Source organism: Zootoca vivipara, chromosome 5 (genome assembly GCF_965207765.1).
Source record: "Zootoca vivipara chromosome 5, rZooViv2.hap1.1, whole genome shotgun sequence".
NCBI lineage: Eukaryota > Metazoa > Chordata > Lepidosauria > Squamata > Lacertidae > Zootoca > Zootoca vivipara.
Window position 1 is genome coordinate 90391945 of NC_142588.1, and position 22462 is coordinate 90414406.

Below are 22462 nucleotides of genomic sequence, written 5' to 3' on the forward strand. Positions count from 1 at the left end.
TCAGGGCGGCGCAGGGCCACTGCTCCCAAATGAGCTGCGGCCGGAGCCCCTCGGCGCTCTCCAGTGGTGCAAGCACGTTTGTGGGCGGCCAGCCGTTGGCCTAGCGATTCTCGGTCTAGCTCATTTTGGGCCCTGGATGCTTTCCACATGCAGCTTTCACGTTGCGTACTTCCTGCCCATTGGTGGCTGCCTTTGAATACAATTTAACTGAACGGCTTGAGGATGCTGTCCACCTGGAGCTCTCATGTGGTGCACTTCATGTCCAGCGGTGCAAGCACATTTGTCGGTGGTCAGCCTTTGGCCTAGCAATTCTCGGCGTAGCTCAGTTTGGGCCATGGATGCTTTCCACATGCAAGCAGGTTGGAAAGGTGCAGGTCAGAAGGAAAGCAAATTAAAAGAAAGATCGAAAGAGCTGGCATGAAATGGGCGGCAAGGGGAAGGGCAGAGTTGAAAGCGGGGCCGCCGACCGGCCAAAGGAAGCAAAAGCCTACAGCACCCGGTATTCCCAGGCGGTCTCCCATCCAAGTACTAACCAGGCCTGACCCTGCTTAGCTTCCGAGATCAGACGAGATCGGGCGCGTTCAGGGTAGTATGGCTGTAGACACTGCACCGGCCTCCCAACCCGGCCTATAAGCAAGAGCGCAGGGAAAGCGCCTCCCCCTGGGCCCTGCATGCTTTCCACATGCACCATTCACGTTGCGTAGCTCCTCTCCATTCGTGGCTGCCTTTCAATACACTTTAACTGAACGGCCTGCGGATGCTTTCCACTTGGAGCTCTCATGTAGTGCACTTCATGTCCAGCAGTTGCTGCCTCAATGATAGACTTCAGCTGAGCTGTGACTTCAAATGCTTCCAAACCGCCCTGAGCGGTGCAGGGGGCGGGGGCGGGGGCGGGGGCGGGGGCTTGCAAAAGAAAAGCAGGTTCAAAAGGTGCGAGTCAGAAGGAAAGCAATGGTGGGGGACAGGAGGCGGGCAGGTGTGGAGGACTCCCTGGTCCTGAATGGGGTAACTGTGCCCCTGAAGGACCAGGTGCGCAGACTGGGAGTCATTTTGGACTCACAGCTCTTCATGGAGGCACAGGTTAATTCTGTGTCCAGGGCGGTTGTCTACCAGCTCCATCTGGAACGCAGGCTGAGACCCTACCTGCCCGCAGACTGTCTCGCCAGAGTGGTGCATGCTCTGGTTATCTCCCGCTTGGACGACTGCAATGCGCTCTACGTGGGGCTACCTTTGAAAGTGACCCGGAAACTGCAATTAATCCAGAATGCGGCAGCTAGACTAGTGACTGGGAGTGGCCGCCGGGACCACATAACACCGGTCCTGAGAGATCTACACTGGCTGCCAGTACGTTTCTGAGCACAATTCAAAGTGTTGGTACTGCACTTTAAAGCCCTAAACGGCCTCGGTCCTGTATACTTGAAGGAGCGCCTCCACCCCCACCATTCAGCCCGGACACTGAGATCCAGCACCGAGGGCCTTCTGGCGGTTCCCTCGTTGTGAGAAGCCAAGTTGCAGGGAACCAGACAAAGGGCCTCCTCGGTAGTGGCACCCGCCCTGTGGAATGCCCTCCGAGCAGATGTCAAGGCAATAAGTAACTATTTGACTTTTAGATGATGATGATGATGATGATGATGATGATGATGATGATTATAAAAGAAAGATTGAAAGAGAAGACAGCAGCGCCTGCCTGGCATGAAGTGGGCGGCGGGTAGAGGGGCAGAGTGCCCAGCGGGGCCGGCGACCGGCAAAAGGAGGCAAAAGCCTACGGCACCCGGTATTCCCAGGCGGTCTCCCATCCAAGTACTAACCAGGCCTGACCCTGCTTAGCTTCCGAGATCAGACGAGATCAGGCGCGTTCAGGGCAGTATGGCCGTAGACACTGCACCGGCCTCCCAACCCGGCCTATAAGCAAGAGCGCAGGGAAAGCGCCTCCCCCTGGGCCCTGCATGCTTTCCACATGCACCATTCACGTTGCGTAGCTCCTCTCCATTCGTGGCTGCCTTTCAATACACTTTAACTGAACGGCCTGCGGATGCTTTCCACTTGGAGCTCTCATGTAGTGCACTTCATGTCCAGCAGTTGCTGCCTCAATGATAGACTTCAGCTGAGCTGTGACTTCAAATGCTTCCAAACCGCCCTGAGCGGTGCAGGGGGCGGGGGCGGGGGCGGGGGCTTGCAAAAGAAAAGCAGGTTCAAAAGGTGCGAGTCAGAAGGAAAGCAATGGTGGGGGACAGGAGGTGGGCAGGTGTGGAGGACTCCCTGGTCCTGAATGGGGAAACTGTGCCCCTGAAGGACCAGGTGCGCAGACTGGGAGTCATTTTGGACTCACAGCTCTTCATGGAGGCACAGGTTAATTCTGTGTCCAGGGCGGTTGTCTACCAGCTCCATCTGGAACGCAGGCTGAGACCCTACCTGCCCGCAGACTGTCTCGCCAGAGTGGTGCATGCTCTGGTTATCTCCCGCTTGGACGACTGCAATGCGCTCTACGTGGGGCTACCTTTGAAAGTGACCCGGAAACTGCAATTAATCCAGAATGCGGCAGCTAGACTAGTGACTGGGAGTGGCCGCCGGGACCACATAACACCGGTCCTGAGAGATCTACACTGGCTGCCAGTACGTTTCTGAGCACAATTCAAAGTGTTGGTACTGCACTTTAAAGCCCTAAACGGCCTCGGTCCTGTATACTTGAAGGAGCGCCTCCACCCCCACCATTCAGCCCGGACACTGAGATCCAGCACCGAGGGCCTTCTGGCGGTTCCCTTGTTGTGAGAAGCCAAGTTGCAGGGAACCAGACAAAGGGCCTCCTCGGTAGTGGCACCCGCCCTGTGGAATGCCCTCCGAGCAGATGTCAAGGCAATAAGTAACTATTTGACTTTTAGATGATGATGATGATGATGATTATAAAAGAAAGATTGAAAGAGAAGACAGCAGCGCCTGCCTGGCATGAAGTGGGCGGCGGGTAGAGGGGAAGAGTGCCCAGCGGGGCCGGCGACCGGCAAAAGGAGGCAAAAGCCTACGGCACCCGGTATTCCCAGGCGGTCTCCCATCCAAGTACTAACCAGGCCTGACCCTGCTTAGCTTCCGAGATCAGGCGTGTTCAGGGTAGTATGGCCGTAGACGCTGCACCAACCTCCCAACCCAGCCTTTAAGCAAGAGCGCAGGGAAAGCGCCTCCCGCTCGCCCAGTATAATAAATCCTCAGGTGACGCCCACAGCCGTCACATCCAACGGCGGTTAGCCCACTCAACTTATCTCACGTGCTTCTCCCGCCACGCCAAAGGGGTGGCCTCAGGGCGGCGCAGGGCCACTGCTCCCAAATGAGCTGCGGCCGGAGCCCCTCGGCGCTCTCCAGTGGTGCAAGCACGTTTGTGGGCGGCCAGCCGTTGGCCTAGCGATTCTCGGTCTAGCTCATTTTGGGCCCTGGATGCTTTCCACATGCAGCTTTCACGTTGCGTACTTCCTGCCCATTGGTGGCTGCCTTTGAATACAATTTAACTGAACGGCTTGAGGATGCTGTCCACCTGGAGCTCTCATGTGGTGCACTTCATGTCCAGCAGTTGGCGCTCTCCAGCGGTGCAAGCACATTTGTCGGTGGTCAGCCTTTGGCCTAGCAATTCTCGGCGTAGCTCAGTTTGGGCCATGGATGCTTTCCACATGCAAGCAGGTTGGAAAGGTGCAGGTCAGAAGGAAAGCAAATTAAAAGAAAGATCGAAAGAGCTGGCATGAAATGGGCGGCAAGGGGAAGGGCAGAGTTGAAAGCGGGGCCGCCGACCGGCCAAAGGAAGCAAAAGCCTACAGCACCCGGTATTCCCAGGCGGTCTCCCATCCAAGTACTAACCAGGCCTGACCCTGCTTAGCTTCCGAGATCAGACGAGATCGGGCGCGTTCAGGGTAGTATGGCCGTAGACACTGCACCGGCCTCCCAACCCGGCCTATAAGCAAGAGCGCAGGGAAAGCGCCTCCCCCTGGGCCCTGCATGCTTTCCACATGCACCATTCACGTTGCGTAGCTCCTCTCCATTCGTGGCTGCCTTTCAATACACTTTAACTGAACGGCCTGCGGATGCTTTCCACTTGGAGCTCTCATGTAGTGCACTTCATGTCCAGCAGTTGCTGCCTCAATGATAGACTTCAGCTGAGCTGTGACTTCAAATGCTTCCAAACCGCCCTGAGCGGTGCAGGGGGCGGGGGCGGGGGCGGGGGCTTGCAAAAGAAAAGCAGGTTCAAAAGGTGCGAGTCAGAAGGAAAGCAATGGTGGGGGACAGGAGGCGGGCAGGTGTGGAGGACTCCCTGGTCCTGAATGGGGTAACTGTGCCCCTGAAGGACCAGGTGCGCAGACTGGGAGTCATTTTGGACTCACAGCTCTTCATGGAGGCACAGGTTAATTCTGTGTCCAGGGCGGTTGTCTACCAGCTCCATCTGGAACGCAGGCTGAGACCCTACCTGCCCGCAGACTGTCTCGCCAGAGTGGTGCATGCTCTGGTTATCTCCCGCTTGGATGACTGCAATGCGCTCTACGTGGGGCTACCTTTGAAAGTGACCCGGAAACTGCAATTAATCCAGAATGCGGCAGCTAGACTAGTGACTGGGAGTGGCCGCCGGGACCACATAACACCGGTCCTGAGAGATCTACACTGGCTGCCAGTACGTTTCTGAGCACAATTCAAAGTGTTGGTACTGCACTTTAAAGCCCTAAACGGCCTCGGTCCTGTATACTTGAAGGAGCGCCTCCACCCCCACCATTCAGCCCGGACACTGAGATCCAGCACCGAGGGCCTTCTGGCGGTTCCCTCGTTGTGAGAAGCCAAGTTGCAGGGAACCAGACAAAGGGCCTCCTCGGTAGTGGCACCCGCCCTGTGGAATGCCCTCCCAGCAGATGTCAAGGCAATAAGTAACTATTTGACTTTTAGATGATGATGATGATGATGATGATGATGATGATAAAAGAAAGATTGAAAGAGAAGACAGCAGCGCCTGCCTGGCATGAAGTGGGCGGCGGGTAGAGGGGAAGAGTGCCCAGCGGGGCCGGCGACCGGCAAAAGGAGGCAAAAGCCTACGGCACCCGGTATTCCCAGGCGGTCTCCCATCCAAGTACTAACCAGGCCTGACCCTGCTTAGCTTCCGAGATCAGACGAGATCGGGCGTGTTCAGGGTAGTATGGCCATAGACGCTGCACCAACCTCCCAACCCAGCCTTTAAGCAAGAGCGCAGGGAAAGCGCCTCCCGCTCGCCCAGTATAATAAATCCTCAGGTGACGCCCACAGCCGTCACATCCAACGGCGGTTAGCCCACTCAACTTATCTCACGTGCTTCTCCCGCCACGCCAAAGGGGTGGCCTCAGGGCGGCGCAGGGCCACTGCTCCCAAATGAGCTGCGGCCGGAGCCCCTCGGCGCTCTCCAGTGGTGCAAGCACGTTTGTGGGCGGCCAGCCGTTGGCCTAGCGATTCTCGGTCTAGCTCATTTTGGGCCCTGGATGCTTTCCACATGCAGCTTTCACGTTGCGTACTTCCTGCCCATTGGTGGCTGCCTTTGAATATAATTTAACTGAACGGCTTGAGGATGCTGTCCACCTGGAGCTCTCATGTGGTGCACTTCATGTCCAGCAGTTGGCGCTCTCCAGCGGTGCAAGCACATTTGTCGGTGGTCAGCCTTTGGCCTAGCAATTCTCGGCGTAGCTCAGTTTGGGCCATGGATGCTTTCCACATGCAAGCAGGTTGGAAAGGTGCAGGTCAGAAGGAAAGCAAATTAAAAGAAAGATCGAAAGAGCTGGCATGAAATGGGCGGCAAGGGGAAGGGCAGAGTTGAAAGCGGGGCCGCCGACCGGCCAAAGGAAGCAAAAGCCTACAGCACCCGGTATTCCCAGGCGGTCTCCCATCCAAGTACTAACCAGGCCTGACCCTGCTTAGCTTCCGAGATCAGACGAGATCAGGCGCGTTCAGGGTAGTATGGCCGTAGACACTGCACTGGCCTCCCAACCCGGCCTATAAGCAAGAGCGCAGGGAAAGCACCTCCTCCTGGGCCCTGCATGCTTTCCACATGCACCATTCACGTTGCGTAGCTCCTCTCCATTCGTGGCTGCCTTTCAATACACTTTAACTGAACGGCCTGCGGATGCTTTCCACTTGGAGCTCTCATGTAGTGCACTTCATGTCCAGCAGTTGCTGCCTCAATGATAGACTTCAGCTGAGCTGTGACTTCAAATGCTTCCAAACCGCCCTGAGCGGTGCAGGGGGCGGGGGCGGGGGCTTGCAAAAGAAAAGCAGGTTCAAAAGGTGCGAGTCAGAAGGAAAGCAATGGTGGGGGACAGGAGGCGGGCAGGTGTGGAGGACTCCCTGGTCCTGAATGGGGTAACTGTGCCCCTGAAGGACCAGGTGCGCAGACTGGGAGTCATTTTGGACTCACAGCTCTTCATGGAGGCACAGGTTAATTCTGTGTCCAGGGCGGTTGTCTACCAGCTCCATCTGGAACGCAGGCTGAGACCCTACCTGCCCGCAGACTGTCTCGCCAGAGTGGTGCATGCTCTGGTTATCTCCCGCTTGGACGACTGCAATGCGCTCTACGTGGGGCTACCTTTGAAAGTGACCCGGAAACTGCAATTAATCCAGAATGCGGCAGCTAGACTAGTGACTGGGAGTGACCGCCGGGACCACATAACACCGGTCCTGAGAGATCTACACTGGCTGCCAGTACGTTTCTGAGCACAATTCAAAGTGTTGGTACTGCACTTTAAAGCCCTAAACGGCCTCGGTCCTGTATACTTGAAGGAGCGCCTCCACCCCCACCATTCAGCCCGGACACTGAGATCCAGCACCGAGGGCCTTCTGGCGGTTCCCTCGTTGAGAGAAGCCAAGTTGCAGGGAACCAGACAAAGGGCCTCCTCGGTAGTGGCACCCGCCCTGTGGAATGCCCTCCCAGCAGATGTCAAGGCAATAAGTAACTATTTGACTTTTAGATGATGATGATGATGATGATGATAAAAGAAAGATTGAAAGAGAAGACAGCAGCGCCTGCCTGGCATGAAGTGGGCAGCGGGTAGAGGGGCAGAGTACCCAGCGGGGCCGGCGACCGGCAAAAGGAGGCAAAAGCCTACGGCACCCGGTATTCCCAGGCGGTCTCCCATCCAAGTACTAACCAGGCCTGACCCTGCTTAGCTTCCGAGATCAGACGAGATCGGGCGTGTTCAGGGTAGTATGGCCGTAGACGCTGCACCAACCTCCCAACCCAGCCTTTAAGCAAGAGCGCAGGGAAAGCGCCTCCCGCTCGCCCAGTATAATAAATCCTCAGGTGACGCCCACAGCCGTCACATCCAACGGCGGTTAGCCCACTCAACTTATCTCACGTGCTTCTCCCGCCACGCCAAAGGGGTGGCCTCAGGGCGGCGCAGGGCCACTGCTCCCAAATGAGCTGCGGCCGGAGCCCCTCGGCGCTCTCCAGTGGTGCAAGCACGTTTGTGGGCGGCCAGCCGTTGGCCTAGCGATTCTCGGTCTAGCTCATTTTGGGCCCTGGATGCTTTCCACATGCAGCTTTCACGTTGCGTACTTCCTGCCCATTGGTGGCTGCCTTTGAATACAATTTAACTGAACGGCTTGAGGATGCTGTCCACCTGGAGCTCTCATGTGGTGCACTTCATGTCCAGCAGTTGGCGCTCTCCAGCGGTGCAAGCACATTTGTCGGTGGTCAGCCTTTGGCCTAGCAATTCTCGGCGTAGCTCAGTTTGGGCCATGGATGCTTTCCACATGCAAGCAGGTTGGAAAGGTGCAGGTCAGAAGGAAAGCAAATTAAAAGAAAGATCGAAAGAGCTGGCATGAAATGGGCGGCAAGGGGAAGGGCAGAGTTGAAAGCGGGGCCGCCGACCGGCCAAAGGAAGCAAAAGCCTACAGCACCCGGTATTCCCAGGCGGTCTCCCATCCAAGTACTAACCAGGCCTGACCCTGCTTAGCTTCCGAGATCAGACGAGATCGGGCGCGTTCAGGGTAGTATGGCTGTAGACACTGCACCGGCCTCCCAACCCGGCCTATAAGCAAGAGCGCAGGGAAAGCGCCTCCCCCTGGGCCCTGCATGCTTTCCACATGCACCATTCACGTTGCGTAGCTCCTCTCCATTCGTGGCTGCCTTTCAATACACTTTAACTGAACGGCCTGCGGATGCTTTCCACTTGGAGCTCTCATGTAGTGCACTTCATGTCCAGCAGTTGCTGCCTCAATGATAGACTTCAGCTGAGCTGTGACTTCAAATGCTTCCAAACCGCCCTGAGCGGTGCAGGGGGCGGGGGCGGGGGCGGGGGCGGGGGCTTGCAAAAGAAAAGCAGGTTCAAAAGGTGCGAGTCAGAAGGAAAGCAATGGTGGGGGACAGGAGGCGGGCAGGTGTGGAGGACTCCCTGGTCCTGAATGGGGTAACTGTGCCCCTGAAGGACCAGGTGCGCAGACTGGGAGTCATTTTGGACTCACAGCTCTTCATGGAGGCACAGGTTAATTCTGTGTCCAGGGCGGTTGTCTACCAGCTCCATCTGGAACGCAGGCTGAGACCCTACCTGCCCGCAGACTGTCTCGCCAGAGTGGTGCATGCTCTGGTTATCTCCCGCTTGGACGACTGCAATGCGCTCTACGTGGGGCTACCTTTGAAAGTGACCCGGAAACTGCAATTAATCCAGAATGCGGCAGCTAGACTAGTGACTGGGAGTGGCCGCCGGGACCACATAACACCGGTCCTGAGAGATCTACACTGGCTGCCAGTACGTTTCTGAGCACAATTCAAAGTGTTGGTACTGCACTTTAAAGCCCTAAACGGCCTCGGTCCTGTATACTTGAAGGAGCGCCTCCACCCCCACCATTCAGCCCGGACACTGAGATCCAGCACCGAGGGCCTTCTGGCGGTTCCCTCGTTGTGAGAAGCCAAGTTGCAGGGAACCAGACAAAGGGCCTCCTCGGTAGTGGCACCCGCCCTGTGGAATGCCCTCCGAGCAGATGTCAAGGCAATAAGTAACTATTTGACTTTTAGATGATGATGATGATGATGATGATGATGATGATTATAAAAGAAAGATTGAAAGAGAAGACAGCAGCGCCTGCCTGGCATGAAGTGGGCGGCGGGTAGAGGGGCAGAGTGCCCAGCGGGGCCGGCGACCGGCAAAAGGAGGCAAAAGCCTACGGCACCCGGTATTCCCAGGCGGTCTCCCATCCAAGTACTAACCAGGCCTGACCCTGCTTAGCTTCCGAGATCAGACGAGATCAGGCGCGTTCAGGGCAGTATGGCCGTAGACACTGCACCGGCCTCCCAACCCGGCCTATAAGCAAGAGCGCAGGGAAAGCGCCTCCCCCTGGGCCCTGCATGCTTTCCACATGCACCATTCACGTTGCGTAGCTCCTCTCCATTCGTGGCTGCCTTTCAATACACTTTAACTGAACGGCCTGCGGATGCTTTCCACTTGGAGCTCTCATGTAGTGCACTTCATGTCCAGCAGTTGCTGCCTCAATGATAGACTTCAGCTGAGCTGTGACTTCAAATGCTTCCAAACCGCCCTGAGCGGTGCAGGGGGCGGGGGCGGGGGCGGGGGCTTGCAAAAGAAAAGCAGGTTCAAAAGGTGCGAGTCAGAAGGAAAGCAATGGTGGGGGACAGGAGGTGGGCAGGTGTGGAGGACTCCCTGGTCCTGAATGGGGAAACTGTGCCCCTGAAGGACCAGGTGCGCAGACTGGGAGTCATTTTGGACTCACAGCTCTTCATGGAGGCACAGGTTAATTCTGTGTCCAGGGCGGTTGTCTACCAGCTCCATCTGGAACGCAGGCTGAGACCCTACCTGCCCGCAGACTGTCTCGCCAGAGTGGTGCATGCTCTGGTTATCTCCCGCTTGGACGACTGCAATGCGCTCTACGTGGGGCTACCTTTGAAAGTGACCCGGAAACTGCAATTAATCCAGAATGCGGCAGCTAGACTAGTGACTGGGAGTGGCCGCCGGGACCACATAACACCGGTCCTGAGAGATCTACACTGGCTGCCAGTACGTTTCTGAGCACAATTCAAAGTGTTGGTACTGCACTTTAAAGCCCTAAACGGCCTCGGTCCTGTATACTTGAAGGAGCGCCTCCACCCCCACCATTCAGCCCGGACACTGAGATCCAGCACCGAGGGCCTTCTGGCGGTTCCCTTGTTGTGAGAAGCCAAGTTGCAGGGAACCAGACAAAGGGCCTCCTCGGTAGTGGCACCCGCCCTGTGGAATGCCCTCCGAGCAGATGTCAAGGCAATAAGTAACTATTTGACTTTTAGATGATGATGATGATGATGATTATAAAAGAAAGATTGAAAGAGAAGACAGCAGCGCCTGCCTGGCATGAAGTGGGCGGCGGGTAGAGGGGAAGAGTGCCCAGCGGGGCCGGCGACCGGCAAAAGGAGGCAAAAGCCTACGGCACCCGGTATTCCCAGGCGGTCTCCCATCCAAGTACTAACCAGGCCTGACCCTGCTTAGCTTCCGAGATCAGGCGTGTTCAGGGTAGTATGGCCGTAGACGCTGCACCAACCTCCCAACCCAGCCTTTAAGCAAGAGCGCAGGGAAAGCGCCTCCCGCTCGCCCAGTATAATAAATCCTCAGGTGACGCCCACAGCCGTCACATCCAACGGCGGTTAGCCCACTCAACTTATCTCACGTGCTTCTCCCGCCACGCCAAAGGGGTGGCCTCAGGGCGGCGCAGGGCCACTGCTCCCAAATGAGCTGCGGCCGGAGCCCCTCGGCGCTCTCCAGTGGTGCAAGCACGTTTGTGGGCGGCCAGCCGTTGGCCTAGCGATTCTCGGTCTAGCTCATTTTGGGCCCTGGATGCTTTCCACATGCAGCTTTCACGTTGCGTACTTCCTGCCCATTGGTGGCTGCCTTTGAATACAATTTAACTGAACGGCTTGAGGATGCTGTCCACCTGGAGCTCTCATGTGGTGCACTTCATGTCCAGCAGTTGGCGCTCTCCAGCGGTGCAAGCACATTTGTCGGTGGTCAGCCTTTGGCCTAGCAATTCTCGGCGTAGCTCAGTTTGGGCCATGGATGCTTTCCACATGCAAGCAGGTTGGAAAGGTGCAGGTCAGAAGGAAAGCAAATTAAAAGAAAGATCGAAAGAGCTGGCATGAAATGGGCGGCAAGGGGAAGGGCAGAGTTGAAAGCGGGGCCGCCGACCGGCCAAAGGAAGCAAAAGCCTACAGCACCCGGTATTCCCAGGCGGTCTCCCATCCAAGTACTAACCAGGCCTGACCCTGCTTAGCTTCCGAGATCAGACGAGATCGGGCGCGTTCAGGGTAGTATGGCCGTAGACACTGCACCAGCCTCCCAACCCGGCCTATAAGCAAGAGCGCAGGGAAAGCGCCTCCCCCTGGGCCCTGCATGCTTTCCACATGCACCATTCACGTTGCGTAGCTCCTCTCCATTCGTGGCTGCCTTTCAATACACTTTAACTGAACGGCCTGCGGATGCTTTCCACTTGGAGCTCTCATGTAGTGCACTTCATGTCCAGCAGTTGCTGCCTCAATGATAGACTTCAGCTGAGCTGTGACTTCAAATGCTTCCAAACCGCCCTGAGCGGTGCAGGGGGCGGGGGCGGGGGCTTGCAAAAGAAAAGCAGGTTCAAAAGGTGCGAGTCAGAAGGAAAGCAATGGTGGGGGACAGGAGGCGGGCAGGTGTGGAGGACTCCCTGGTCCTGAATGGGGTAACTGTGCCCCTGAAGGACCAGGTGCGCAGACTGGGAGTCATTTTGGACTCACAGCTCTTCATGGAGGCACAGGTTAATTCTGTGTCCAGGGCGGTTGTCTACCAGCTCCATCTGGAACGAAGGCTGAGACCCTACCTGCCCGCAGACTGTCTCGCCAGAGTGGTGCATGCTCTGGTTATCTCCCGCTTGGACGACTGCAATGCGCTCTACGTGGGGCTACCTTTGAAAGTGACCCGGAAACTGCAATTAATCCAGAATGCGGCAGCTAGACTAGTGACTGGGAGTGGCCGCCGGGACCACATAACACCGGTCCTGAGAGATCTACACTGGCTGCCAGTACGTTTCTGAGCACAATTCAAAGTGTTGGTACTGCACTTTAAAGCCCTAAACGGCCTCGGTCCTGTATACTTGAAGGAGCGCCTCCACCCCCACCATTCAGCCCGGACACTGAGATCCAGCACCGAGGGCCTTCTGGCGGTTCCCTCGTTGTGAGAAGCCAAGTTGCAGGGAACCAGACAAAGGGCCTCCTCGGTAGTGGCACCCGCCCTGTGGAATGCCCTCCCAGCAGATGTCAAGGCAATAAGTAACTATTTGACTTTTAGATGATGATGATGATGATGATGATGATGATAAAAGAAAGATTGAAAGAGAAGACAGCAGCGCCTGCCTGGCATGAAGTGGGCGGCGGGTAGAGGGGCAGAGTGCCCAGCGGGGCCGGCGACCGGCAAAAGGAGGCAAAAGCCTACGGCACCCGGTATTCCCAGGCGGTCTCCCATCCAAGTACTAACCAGGCCTGACCCTGCTTAGCTTCCGAGATCAGACGAGATCGGGCGTGTTCAGGGTAGTATGGCCGTAGACGCTGCACCAACCTCCCAACCCAGCCTTTAAGCAAGAGCGCAGGGAAAGCGCCTCCCGCTCGCCCAGTATAATAAATCCTCAGGTGACGCCCACAGCCGTCACATCCAACGGCGGTTAGCCCACTCAACTTATCTCACGTGCTTCTCCCGCCACGCCAAAGGGGTGGCCTCAGGGCGGCGCAGGGCCACTGCTCCCAAATGAGCTGCGGCCGGAGCCCCTCGGCGCTCTCCAGTGGTGCAAGCACGTTTGTGGGCGGCCAGCCGTTGGCCTAGCGATTCTCGGTCTAGCTCATTTTGGGCCCTGGATGCTTTCCACATGCAGCTTTCACGTTGCGTACTTCCTGCCCATTGGTGGCCGCCTTTGAATACAATTTAACTGAACGGCTTGAGGATGCTGTCCACCTGGAGCTCTCATGTGGTGCACTTCATGTCCAGCAGTTGGCGCTCTCCAGCGGTGCAAGCACATTTGTTGGTGGTCAGCCTTTGGCCTAGCAATTCTCGGCGTAGCTCAGTTTGGGCCATGGATGCTTTCCACATGCAAGCAGGTTGGAAAGGTGCAGGTCAGAAGGAAAGCAAATTAAAAGAAAGATCGAAAGAGCTGGCATGAAATGGGCGGCAAGGGGAAGGGCAGAGTTGAAAGCGGGGCCGCCGACCGGCCAAAGGAAGCAAAAGCCTACAGCACCCGGTATTCCCAGGCGGTCTCCCATCCAAGTACTAACCAGGCCTGACCCTGCTTAGCTTCCGAGATCAGACGAGATCGGGCGCATTCAGGGTAGTATGGCCGTAGACACTGCACCGGCCTCCCAACCCGGCCTATAAGCAAGAGCGCAGGGAAAGCGCCTCCCCCTGGGCCCTGCATGCTTTCCACATGCACCATTCACGTTGCGTAGCTCCTCTCCATTCGTGGCTGCCTTTCAATACACTTTAACTGAACGGCCTGCGGATGCTTTCCACTTGGAGCTCTCATGTAGTGCACTTCATGTCCAGCAGTTGCTGCCTCAATGATAGACTTCAGCTGAGCTGTGACTTCAAATGCTTCCAAACCGCCCTGAGCGGTGCAGGGGGCGGGGGCGGGGGCTTGCAAAAGAAAAGCAGGTTCAAAAGGTGCGAGTCAGAAGGAAAGCAATGGTGGGGGACAGGAGGCGGGCAGGTGTGGAGGACTCCCTGGTCCTGAATGGGGTAACTGTGCCCCTGAAGGACCAGGTGCGCAGACTGGGAGTCATTTTGGACTCACAGCTCTTCATGGAGGCACAGGTTAATTCTGTGTCCAGGGCGGTTGTCTACCAGCTCCATCTGGAACGCAGGCTGAGACCCTACCTGCCCGCAGACTGTCTCGCCAGAGTGGTGCATGCTCTGGTTATCTCCCGCTTGGACGACTGCAATGCGCTCTACGTGGGGCTACCTTTGAAAGTGACCCGGAAACTGCAATTAATCCAGAATGCGGCAGCTAGACTAGTGACTGGGAGTGGCCGCCGGGACCACATAACACCGGTCCTGAGAGATCTACACTGGCTGCCAGTACGTTTCTGAGCACAATTCAAAGTGTTGGTACTGCACTTTAAAGCCCTAAACGGCCTCGGTCCTGTATACTTGAAGGAGCGCCTCCACCCCCACCATTCAGCCCGGACACTGAGATCCAGCACCGAGGGCCTTCTGGCGGTTCCCTCGTTGAGAGAAGCCAAGTTGCAGGGAACCAGACAAAGGGCCTCCTCGGTAGTGGCACCCGCCCTGTGGAATGCCCTCCGAGCAGATGTCAAGGCAATAAGTAACTATTTGACTTTTAGATGATGATGATGATGATGATGATAAAAGAAAGATTGAAAGAGAAGACAGCAGCGCCTGCCTGGCATGAAGTGGGCAGCGGGTAGAGGGGCAGAGTACCCAGCGGGGCCGGCGACCGGCAAAAGGAGGCAAAAGCCTACGGCACCCGGTATTCCCAGGCGGTCTCCCATCCAAGTACTAACCAGGCCTGACCCTGCTTAGCTTCCGAGATCAGACGAGATCGGGCGTGTTCAGGGTAGTATGGCCGTAGACGCTGCACCAACCTCCCAACCCAGCCTTTAAGCAAGAGCGCAGGGAAAGCGCCTCCCGCTCGCCCAGTATAATAAATCCTCAGGTGACGCCCACAGCCGTCACATCCAACGGCGGTTAGCCCACTCAACTTATCTCACGTGCTTCTCCCGCCACGCCAAAGGGGTGGCCTCAGGGCGGCGCAGGGCCACTGCTCCCAAATGAGCTGCGGCCGGAGCCCCTCGGCGCTCTCCAGTGGTGCAAGCACGTTTGTGGGCGGCCAGCCGTTGGCCTAGCGATTCTCGGTCTAGCTCATTTTGGGCCCTGGATGCTTTCCACATGCAGCTTTCACGTTGCGTACTTCCTGCCCATTGGTGGCTGCCTTTGAATACAATTTAACTGAACGGCTTGAGGATGCTGTCCACCTGGAGCTCTCATGTGGTGCACTTCATGTCCAGCAGTTGGCGCTCTCCAGCGGTGCAAGCACATTTGTCGGTGGTCAGCCTTTGGCCTAGCAATTCTCGGCGTAGCTCAGTTTGGGCCATGGATGCTTTCCACATGCAAGCAGGTTGGAAAGGTGCAGGTCAGAAGGAAAGCAAATTAAAAGAAAGATCGAAAGAGCTGGCATGAAATGGGCGGCAAGGGGAAGGGCAGAGTTGAAAGCGGGGCCGCCGACCGGCCAAAGGAAGCAAAAGCCTACAGCACCCGGTATTCCCAGGCGGTCTCCCATCCAAGTACTAACCAGGCCTGACCCTGCTTAGCTTCCGAGATCAGACGAGATCGGGCGCGTTCAGGGTAGTATGGCCGTAGACACTGCACCAGCCTCCCAACCCGGCCTATAAGCAAGAGCGCAGGGAAAGCGCCTCCCCCTGGGCCCTGCATGCTTTCCACATGCACCATTCACGTTGCGTAGCTCCTCTCCATTCGTGGCTGCCTTTCAATACACTTTAACTGAACGGCCTGCGGATGCTTTCCACTTGGAGCTCTCATGTAGTGCACTTCATGTCCAGCAGTTGCTGCCTCAATGATAGACTTCAGCTGAGCTGTGACTTCAAATGCTTCCAAACCGCCCTGAGCGGTGCAGGGGGCGGGGGCGGGGGCTTGCAAAAGAAAAGCAGGTTCAAAAGGTGCGAGTCAGAAGGAAAGCAATGGTGGGGGACAGGAGGCGGGCAGGTGTGGAGGACTCCCTGGTCCTGAATGGGGTAACTGTGCCCCTGAAGGACCAGGTGCGCAGACTGGGAGTCATTTTGGACTCACAGCTCTTCATGGAGGCACAGGTTAATTCTGTGTCCAGGGCGGTTGTCTACCAGCTCCATCTGGAACGCAGGCTGAGACCCTACCTGCCCGCAGACTGTCTCGCCAGAGTGGTGCATGCTCTGGTTATCTCCCGCTTGGACGACTGCAATGCGCTCTACGTGGGGCTACCTTTGAAAGTGACCCGGAAACTGCAATTAATCCAGAATGCGGCAGCTAGACTAGTGACTGGGAGTGGCCGCCGGGACCACATAACACCGGTCCTGAGAGATCTACACTGGCTGCCAGTACGTTTCTGAGCACAATTCAAAGTGTTGGTACTGCACTTTAAAGCCCTAAACGGCCTCGGTCCTGTATACTTGAAGGAGCGCCTCCACCCCCACCATTCAGCCCGGACACTGAGATCCAGCACCGAGGGCCTTCTGGCGGTTCCCTCGTTGTGAGAAGCCAAGTTGCAGGGAACCAGACAAAGGGCCTCCTCGGTAGTGGCACCCGCCCTGTGGAATGCCCTCCCAGCAGATGTCAAGGCAATAAGTAACTATTTGACTTTTAGATGATGATGATGATGATGATGATGATGATAAAAGAAAGATTGAAAGAGAAGACAGCAGCGCCTGCCTGGCATGAAGTGGGCGGCGGGTAGAGGGGCAGAGTGCCCAGCGGGGCCGGCGACCGGCAAAAGGAGGCAAAAGCCTACGGCACCCGGTATTCCCAGGCGGTCTCCCATCCAAGTACTAACCAGGCCTGACCCTGCTTAGCTTCCGAGATCAGACGAGATCGGGCGTGTTCAGGGTAGTATGGCCGTAGACGCTGCACCAACCTCCCAACCCAGCCTTTAAGCAAGAGCGCAGGGAAAGCGCCTCCCGCTCGCCCAGTATAATAAATCCTCAGGTGACGCCCACAGCCGTCACATCCAACGGCGGTTAGCCCACTCAACTTATCTCACGTGCTTCTCCCGCCACGCCAAAGGGGTGGCCTCAGGGCGGCGCAGGGCCACTGCTCCCAAATGAGCTGCGGCCGGAGCCCCTCGGCGCTCTCCAGTGGTGCAAGCACGTTTGTGGGCGGCCAGCCGTTGGCCTAGCGATTCTCGGTCTAGCTCATTTTGGGCCCTGGATGCTTTCCACATGCAGCTTTCACGTTGCGTACTTCCTGCCCATTGGTGGCCGCCTTTGAATACAATTTAACTGAACGGCTTGAGGATGCTGTCCACCTGGAGCTCTCATGTGGTGCACTTCATGTCCAGCAGTTGGCGCTCTCCAGCGGTGCAAGCACATTTGTTGGTGGTCAGCCTTTGGCCTAGCAATTCTCGGCGTAGCTCAGTTTGGGCCATGGATGCTTTCCACATGCAAGCAGGTTGGAAAGGTGCAGGTCAGAAGGAAAGCAAATTAAAAGAAAGATCGAAAGAGCTGGCATGAAATGGGCGGCAAGGGGAAGGGCAGAGTTGAAAGCGGGGCCGCCGACCGGCCAAAGGAAGCAAAAGCCTACAGCACCCGGTATTCCCAGGCGGTCTCCCATCCAAGTACTAACCAGGCCTGACCCTGCTTAGCTTCCGAGATCAGACGAGATCGGGCGCATTCAGGGTAGTATGGCCGTAGACACTGCACCGGCCTCCCAACCCGGCCTATAAGCAAGAGCGCAGGGAAAGCGCCTCCCCCTGGGCCCTGCATGCTTTCCACATGCACCATTCACGTTGCGTAGCTCCTCTCCATTCGTGGCTGCCTTTCAATACACTTTAACTGAACGGCCTGCGGATGCTTTCCACTTGGAGCTCTCATGTAGTGCACTTCATGTCCAGCAGTTGCTGCCTCAATGATAGACTTCAGCTGAGCTGTGACTTCAAATGCTTCCAAACCGCCCTGAGCGGTGCAGGGGGCGGGGGCGGGGGCTTGCAAAAGAAAAGCAGGTTCAAAAGGTGCGAGTCAGAAGGAAAGCAATGGTGGGGGACAGGAGGCGGGCAGGTGTGGAGGACTCCCTGGTCCTGAATGGGGTAACTGTGCCCCTGAAGGACCAGGTGCGCAGACTGGGAGTCATTTTGGACTCACAGCTCTTCATGGAGGCACAGGTTAATTCTGTGTCCAGGGCGGTTGTCTACCAGCTCCATCTGGAACGCAGGCTGAGACCCTACCTGCCCGCAGACTGTCTCGCCAGAGTGGTGCATGCTCTGGTTATCTCCCGCTTGGACGACTGCAATGCGCTCTACGTGGGGCTACCTTTGAAAGTGACCCGGAAACTGCAATTAATCCAGAATGCGGCAGCTAGACTAGTGACTGGGAGTGGCCGCCGGGACCACATAACACCGGTCCTGAGAGATCTACACTGGCTGCCAGTACGTTTCTGAGCACAATTCAAAGTGTTGGTACTGCACTTTAAAGCCCTAAACGGCCTCGGTCCTGTATACTTGAAGGAGCGCCTCCACCCCCACCATTCAGCCCGGACACTGAGATCCAGCACCGAGGGCCTTCTGGCGGTTCCCTCGTTGTGAGAAGCCAAGTTGCAGGGAACCAGACAAAGGGCCTCCTCGGTAGTGGCACCCGCCCTGTGGAATGCCCTCCGAGCAGATGTCAAGGCAATAAGTAACTATTTGACTTTTAGATGATGATGATGATGATGATGATGATGATAAAAGAAAGATTGAAAGAGAAGACAGCAGCGCCTGCCTGGCATGAAGTGGGCGGCGGGTAGAGGGGCAGAGTGCCCAGCAGGGCCGGCGACCGGCAAAAGGAGGCAAAAGCCTACGGCACCCGGTATTCCCAGGCGGTCTCCCATCCAAGTACTAACCAGGCCTGACCCTGCTTAGCTTCCGAGATCAGACGAGATCGGGCGTGTTCAGGGTAGTATGGCCGTAGACGCTGCACCAACCTCCCAACCCAGCCTTTAAGCAAGAGCGCAGGGAAAGCGCCTCCCGCTCGCCCAGTATAATAAATCCTCAGGTGACGCCCACAGCCGTCACATCCAACGGCGGTTAGCCCACTCAACTTATCTCACGTGCTTCTCCCGCCACGCCAAAGGGGTGGCCTCAGGGCGGCGCAGGGCCACTGCTCCCAAATGAGCTGCGGCCGGAGCCCCTCGGCGCTCTCCAGTGGTGCAAGCACGTTTGTGGGCGGCCAGCCGTTGGCCTAGCGATTCTCGGTCTAGCTCATTTTGGGCCCTGGATGCTTTCCACATGCAGCTTTCACGTTGCGTACTTCCTGCCCATTGGTGGCTGCCTTTGAATACAATTTAACTGAACGGCTTGAGGATGCTGTCCACCTGGAGCTCTCATGTGGTGCACTTCATGTCCAGCAGTTGGCGCTCTCCAGCGGTGCAAGCACATTTGTTGGTGGTCAGCCTTTGGCCTAGCAATTCTCGGCGTAGCTCAGTTTGGGCCATGGATGCTTTCCACATGCAAGCAGGTTGGAAAGGTGCAGGTCAGAAGGAAAGCAAATTAAAAGAAAGATCGAAAGAGCTGGCATGAAATGGGCGGCAAGGGGAAGGGCAGAGTTGAAAGCGGGGCCGCCGACCGGCCAAAGGAAGCAAAAGCCTACAGCACCCGGTATTCCCAGGCGGTCTCCCATCCAAGTACTAACCAGGCCTGACCCTGCTTAGCTTCCGAGATCAGACGAGATCGGGCGCGTTCAGGGTAGTATGGCCGTAGACACTGCACCGGCCTCCCAACCCGGCCTATAAGCAAGAGCGCAGGGAAAGCGCCTCCCCCTGGGCCCTGCATGCTTTCCACATGCACCATTCACGTTGCGTAGCTCCTCTCCATTCGTGGCTGCCTTTCAATACACTTTAACTGAACGGCCTGCGGATGCTTTCCACTTGGAGCTCTCATGTAGTGCACTTCATGTCCAGCAGTTGCTGCCTCAATGATAGACTTCAGCTGAGCTGTGACTTCAAATGCTTCCAAACCGCCCTGAGCGGTGCAGGGGGCGGGGGCGGGGGCTTGCAAAAGAAAAGCAGGTTCAAAAGGTGCGAGTCAGAAGGAAAGCAATGGTGGGGGACAGGAGGCGGGCAGGTGTGGAGGACTCCCTGGTCCTGAATGGGGTAACAGTGCCCCTGAAGGACCAGGTGCGCAGACTGGGAGTCATTTTGGACTCACAGCTCTTCATGGAGGCACAGGTTAATTCTGTGTCCAGGGCGGTTGTCTACCAGCTCCATCTGGAACGCAGGCTGAGACCCTACCTGCCCGCAGACTGTCTCGCCAGAGTGGTGCATGCTCTGGTTATCTCCCGCTTGGACGACTGCAATGCGCTCTACGTGGGGCTACCTTTGAAAGTGACCCGGAAACTGCAATTAATCCAGAATGCGGCAGCTAGACTAGTGACTGGGAGTGGCCGCCGGGACCACATAACACCGGTCCTGAGAGATCTACACTGGCTGCCAGTACGTTTCTGAGCACAATTCAAAGTGTTGGTACTGCACTTTAAAGCCCTAAACGGCCTCGGTCCTGTATACTTGAAGGAGCGCCTCCACCCCCACCATTCAGCCCGGACACTGAGATCCAGCACCGAGGGCCTTCTGGCAGTTCCCTCGTTGTGAGAAGCCAAGTTGCAGGGAACCAGACAAAGGGCCTCCTCGGTAGTGGCACCCGCCCTGTGGAATGCCCTCCGAGCAGATGTCAAGGCAATAAGTAACTATTTGACTTTTAGATGATGATGATGATGATGATGATGATGATAAAAGAAAGATTGAAAGAGAAGACAGCAGCGCCTGCCTGGCATGAAGTGGGCGGCGGGTAGAGGGGCAGAGTGCCCAGCAGGGCCGGCGACCGGCAAAAGGAGGCAAAAGCCTACGGCACCCGGTATTCCCAGGCGGTCTCCCATCCAAGTACTAACCAGGCCTGACCCTGCTTAGCTTCCGAGATCAGACGAGATCAGGCGTGTTCAGGGTAGTATGGCCGTAGACGCTGCACCAACCTCCCAACCCAGCCTTTAAGCAAGAGCGCAGGGAAAGCGCCTCCCGCTCGCCCAGTATAATAAATCCTCAGGTGACGCCCACAGCCGTCACATCCAACGGCGGTTAGCCCACTCAACTTATCTCACGTGCTTCTCCCGCCACGCCAAAGGGGTGGCCTCAGGGCGGCGCAGGGCCACTGCTCCCAAATGAGCTGCGGCCGGAGCCCCTCGGCGCTCTCCAGTGGTGCAAGCACGTTTGTGGGCGGCCAGCCGTTGGCCTAGCGATTCTCGGTCTAGCTCATTTTGGGCCCTGGATGCTTTCCACATGCAGCTTTCACGTTGCGTACTTCCTGCCCATTGGTGGCTGCCTTTGAATACAATTTAACTGAACGGCTTGAGGATGCTGTCCACCTGGAGCTCTCATGTGGTGCACTTCATGTCCAGCAGTTGGCGCTCTCCAGCGGTGCAAGCACATTTGTCGGTGGTCAGCCTTTGGCCTAGCAATTCTCGGCGTAGCTCAGTTTGGGCCATGGATGCTTTCCGCATGCAAGCAGGTTGGAAAGGTGCAGGTCAGAAGGAAAGCAAATTAAAAGAAAGATCGAAAGAGCTGGCATGAAATGGGCGGCAAGGGGAAGGGCAGAGTTGAAAGCGGGGCCGCCGACCGGCCAAAGGAAGCAAAAGCCTACAGCACCCGGTATTCCCAGGCGGTCTCCCATCCAAGTACTAACCAGGCCTGACCCTGCTTAGCTTCCGAGATCAGACGAGATCGGGCGCGTTCAGGGTAGTATGGCCGTAGACACTGCACTGGCCTCCCAACCCGGCCTATAAGCAAGAGCGCAGGGAAAGCACCTCCCCCTGGGCCCTGCATGCTTTCCACATGCACCATTCACGTTGCATAGCTCCTCTCCATTCGTGGCTGCCTTTCAATACACTTTAACTGAACGGCCTGCGGATGCTTTCCACTTGGAGCTCTCATGTAGTGCACTTCATATCCAGCAGTTGCTGCCTCAATGATAGACTTCAGCTGAGCTGTGACTTCAAATGCTTCCAAACCGCCCTGAGCGGTGCAGGGGGCGGGGGCGGGGGCTTGCAAAAGAAAAGCAGGTTCAAAAGGTGCGAGTCAGAAGGAAAGCAATGGTGGGGGACAGGAGGCGGGCAGGTGTGGAGGACTCCCTGGTCCTGAATGGGGTAACTGTGCCCCTGAAGGACCAGGTGCGCAGACTGGGAGTCATTTTGGACTCACAGCTCTTCATGGAGGCACAGGTTAATTCTGTGTCCAGGGCGGTTGTCTACCAGCTCCATCTGGAACGCAGGCTGAGACCCTACCTGCCCGCAGACTGTCTCGCCAGAGTGGTGCATGCTCTGGTTATCTCCCGCTTGGACGACTGCAATGCGCTCTACGTGGGGCTACCTTTGAAAGTGACCCGGAAACTGTAATTAATCCAGAATGCGGCAGCTAGACTAGTGACTGGGAGTGACCGCCGGGACCACATAACACCGGTCCTGAGAGATCTACACTGGCTGCCAGTACGTTTCTGAGCACAATTCAAAGTGTTGGTACTGCACTTTAAAGCCCTAAACGGCCTCGGTCCTGTATACTTGAAGGAGCGCCTCCACCCCCACCATTCAGCCCGGACACTGAGATCCAGCACCGAGGGCCTTCTGGCGGTTCCCTTGTTGAGAGAAGCCAAGTTGCAGGGAACCAGACAAAGGGCCTCCTCGGTAGTGGCACCCGCCCTGTGGAATGCCCTCCCAGCAGATGTCAAGGCAATAAGTAACTATTTG

The 22462-nt window shown here is 56.7% G+C and overlaps 19 non-coding genes and 2 pseudogenes across 19 annotated transcripts; all 21 read right to left on the bottom strand.

The window, feature by feature from the left end:
- Positions 1–484: 484 nt before the first annotated feature.
- LOC132592200 (5S ribosomal RNA) lies at positions 485–603 on the bottom strand. Its single transcript, XR_009557673.2, has one exon. It is a non-coding gene; the product is annotated as a 5S ribosomal RNA (ribosomal RNA).
- A 1156-nt stretch (positions 604–1759) lies between these two features.
- On the bottom strand, positions 1760–1878 carry LOC132592212 (5S ribosomal RNA). Its single transcript, XR_009557685.1, has one exon. It is a non-coding gene; the product is annotated as a 5S ribosomal RNA (ribosomal RNA).
- Positions 1879–3010: 1132 nt separating this feature from the next.
- Positions 3011–3119, bottom strand: LOC132592226 (5S ribosomal RNA; annotated as a pseudogene).
- A 669-nt stretch (positions 3120–3788) lies between these two features.
- LOC132592199 (5S ribosomal RNA) lies at positions 3789–3907 on the bottom strand. The gene has a single exon (XR_009557672.1). It is a non-coding gene; the product is annotated as a 5S ribosomal RNA (ribosomal RNA).
- A 1141-nt stretch (positions 3908–5048) lies between these two features.
- On the bottom strand, positions 5049–5167 carry LOC132592219 (5S ribosomal RNA). Its single transcript, XR_009557692.2, has one exon. It is a non-coding gene; the product is annotated as a 5S ribosomal RNA (ribosomal RNA).
- A 669-nt stretch (positions 5168–5836) lies between these two features.
- Positions 5837–5955, bottom strand: LOC132592216 (5S ribosomal RNA). Its single transcript, XR_009557689.1, has one exon. It is a non-coding gene; the product is annotated as a 5S ribosomal RNA (ribosomal RNA).
- A 1126-nt stretch (positions 5956–7081) lies between these two features.
- On the bottom strand, positions 7082–7200 carry LOC132592208 (5S ribosomal RNA). The gene has a single exon (XR_009557681.1). It is a non-coding gene; the product is annotated as a 5S ribosomal RNA (ribosomal RNA).
- A 669-nt stretch (positions 7201–7869) lies between these two features.
- Positions 7870–7988, bottom strand: LOC132592198 (5S ribosomal RNA). The gene has a single exon (XR_009557671.2). It is a non-coding gene; the product is annotated as a 5S ribosomal RNA (ribosomal RNA).
- A 1150-nt stretch (positions 7989–9138) lies between these two features.
- Positions 9139–9257, bottom strand: LOC118094107 (5S ribosomal RNA). The gene has a single exon (XR_004693718.2). It is a non-coding gene; the product is annotated as a 5S ribosomal RNA (ribosomal RNA).
- A 1132-nt stretch (positions 9258–10389) lies between these two features.
- LOC132592222 (5S ribosomal RNA) lies at positions 10390–10498 on the bottom strand (annotated as a pseudogene).
- Positions 10499–11167: 669 nt separating this feature from the next.
- Positions 11168–11286, bottom strand: LOC132592217 (5S ribosomal RNA). The gene has a single exon (XR_009557690.2). It is a non-coding gene; the product is annotated as a 5S ribosomal RNA (ribosomal RNA).
- A 1132-nt stretch (positions 11287–12418) lies between these two features.
- Positions 12419–12537, bottom strand: LOC132592207 (5S ribosomal RNA). The gene has a single exon (XR_009557680.1). It is a non-coding gene; the product is annotated as a 5S ribosomal RNA (ribosomal RNA).
- A 669-nt stretch (positions 12538–13206) lies between these two features.
- LOC132592195 (5S ribosomal RNA) lies at positions 13207–13325 on the bottom strand. The gene has a single exon (XR_009557668.2). It is a non-coding gene; the product is annotated as a 5S ribosomal RNA (ribosomal RNA).
- Positions 13326–14451: 1126 nt separating this feature from the next.
- LOC132592206 (5S ribosomal RNA) lies at positions 14452–14570 on the bottom strand. The gene has a single exon (XR_009557679.1). It is a non-coding gene; the product is annotated as a 5S ribosomal RNA (ribosomal RNA).
- A 669-nt stretch (positions 14571–15239) lies between these two features.
- LOC132592211 (5S ribosomal RNA) lies at positions 15240–15358 on the bottom strand. Its single transcript, XR_009557684.2, has one exon. It is a non-coding gene; the product is annotated as a 5S ribosomal RNA (ribosomal RNA).
- A 1132-nt stretch (positions 15359–16490) lies between these two features.
- LOC132592221 (5S ribosomal RNA) lies at positions 16491–16609 on the bottom strand. Its single transcript, XR_009557694.2, has one exon. It is a non-coding gene; the product is annotated as a 5S ribosomal RNA (ribosomal RNA).
- Positions 16610–17278: 669 nt separating this feature from the next.
- On the bottom strand, positions 17279–17397 carry LOC132592194 (5S ribosomal RNA). The gene has a single exon (XR_009557667.2). It is a non-coding gene; the product is annotated as a 5S ribosomal RNA (ribosomal RNA).
- A 1132-nt stretch (positions 17398–18529) lies between these two features.
- On the bottom strand, positions 18530–18648 carry LOC132592205 (5S ribosomal RNA). The gene has a single exon (XR_009557678.1). It is a non-coding gene; the product is annotated as a 5S ribosomal RNA (ribosomal RNA).
- A 669-nt stretch (positions 18649–19317) lies between these two features.
- On the bottom strand, positions 19318–19436 carry LOC132592210 (5S ribosomal RNA). The gene has a single exon (XR_009557683.2). It is a non-coding gene; the product is annotated as a 5S ribosomal RNA (ribosomal RNA).
- Positions 19437–20568: 1132 nt separating this feature from the next.
- LOC132592220 (5S ribosomal RNA) lies at positions 20569–20687 on the bottom strand. Its single transcript, XR_009557693.2, has one exon. It is a non-coding gene; the product is annotated as a 5S ribosomal RNA (ribosomal RNA).
- Positions 20688–21356: 669 nt separating this feature from the next.
- LOC132592229 (5S ribosomal RNA) lies at positions 21357–21475 on the bottom strand. The gene has a single exon (XR_009557701.1). It is a non-coding gene; the product is annotated as a 5S ribosomal RNA (ribosomal RNA).
- Positions 21476–22462: the final 987 nt, after the last annotated feature.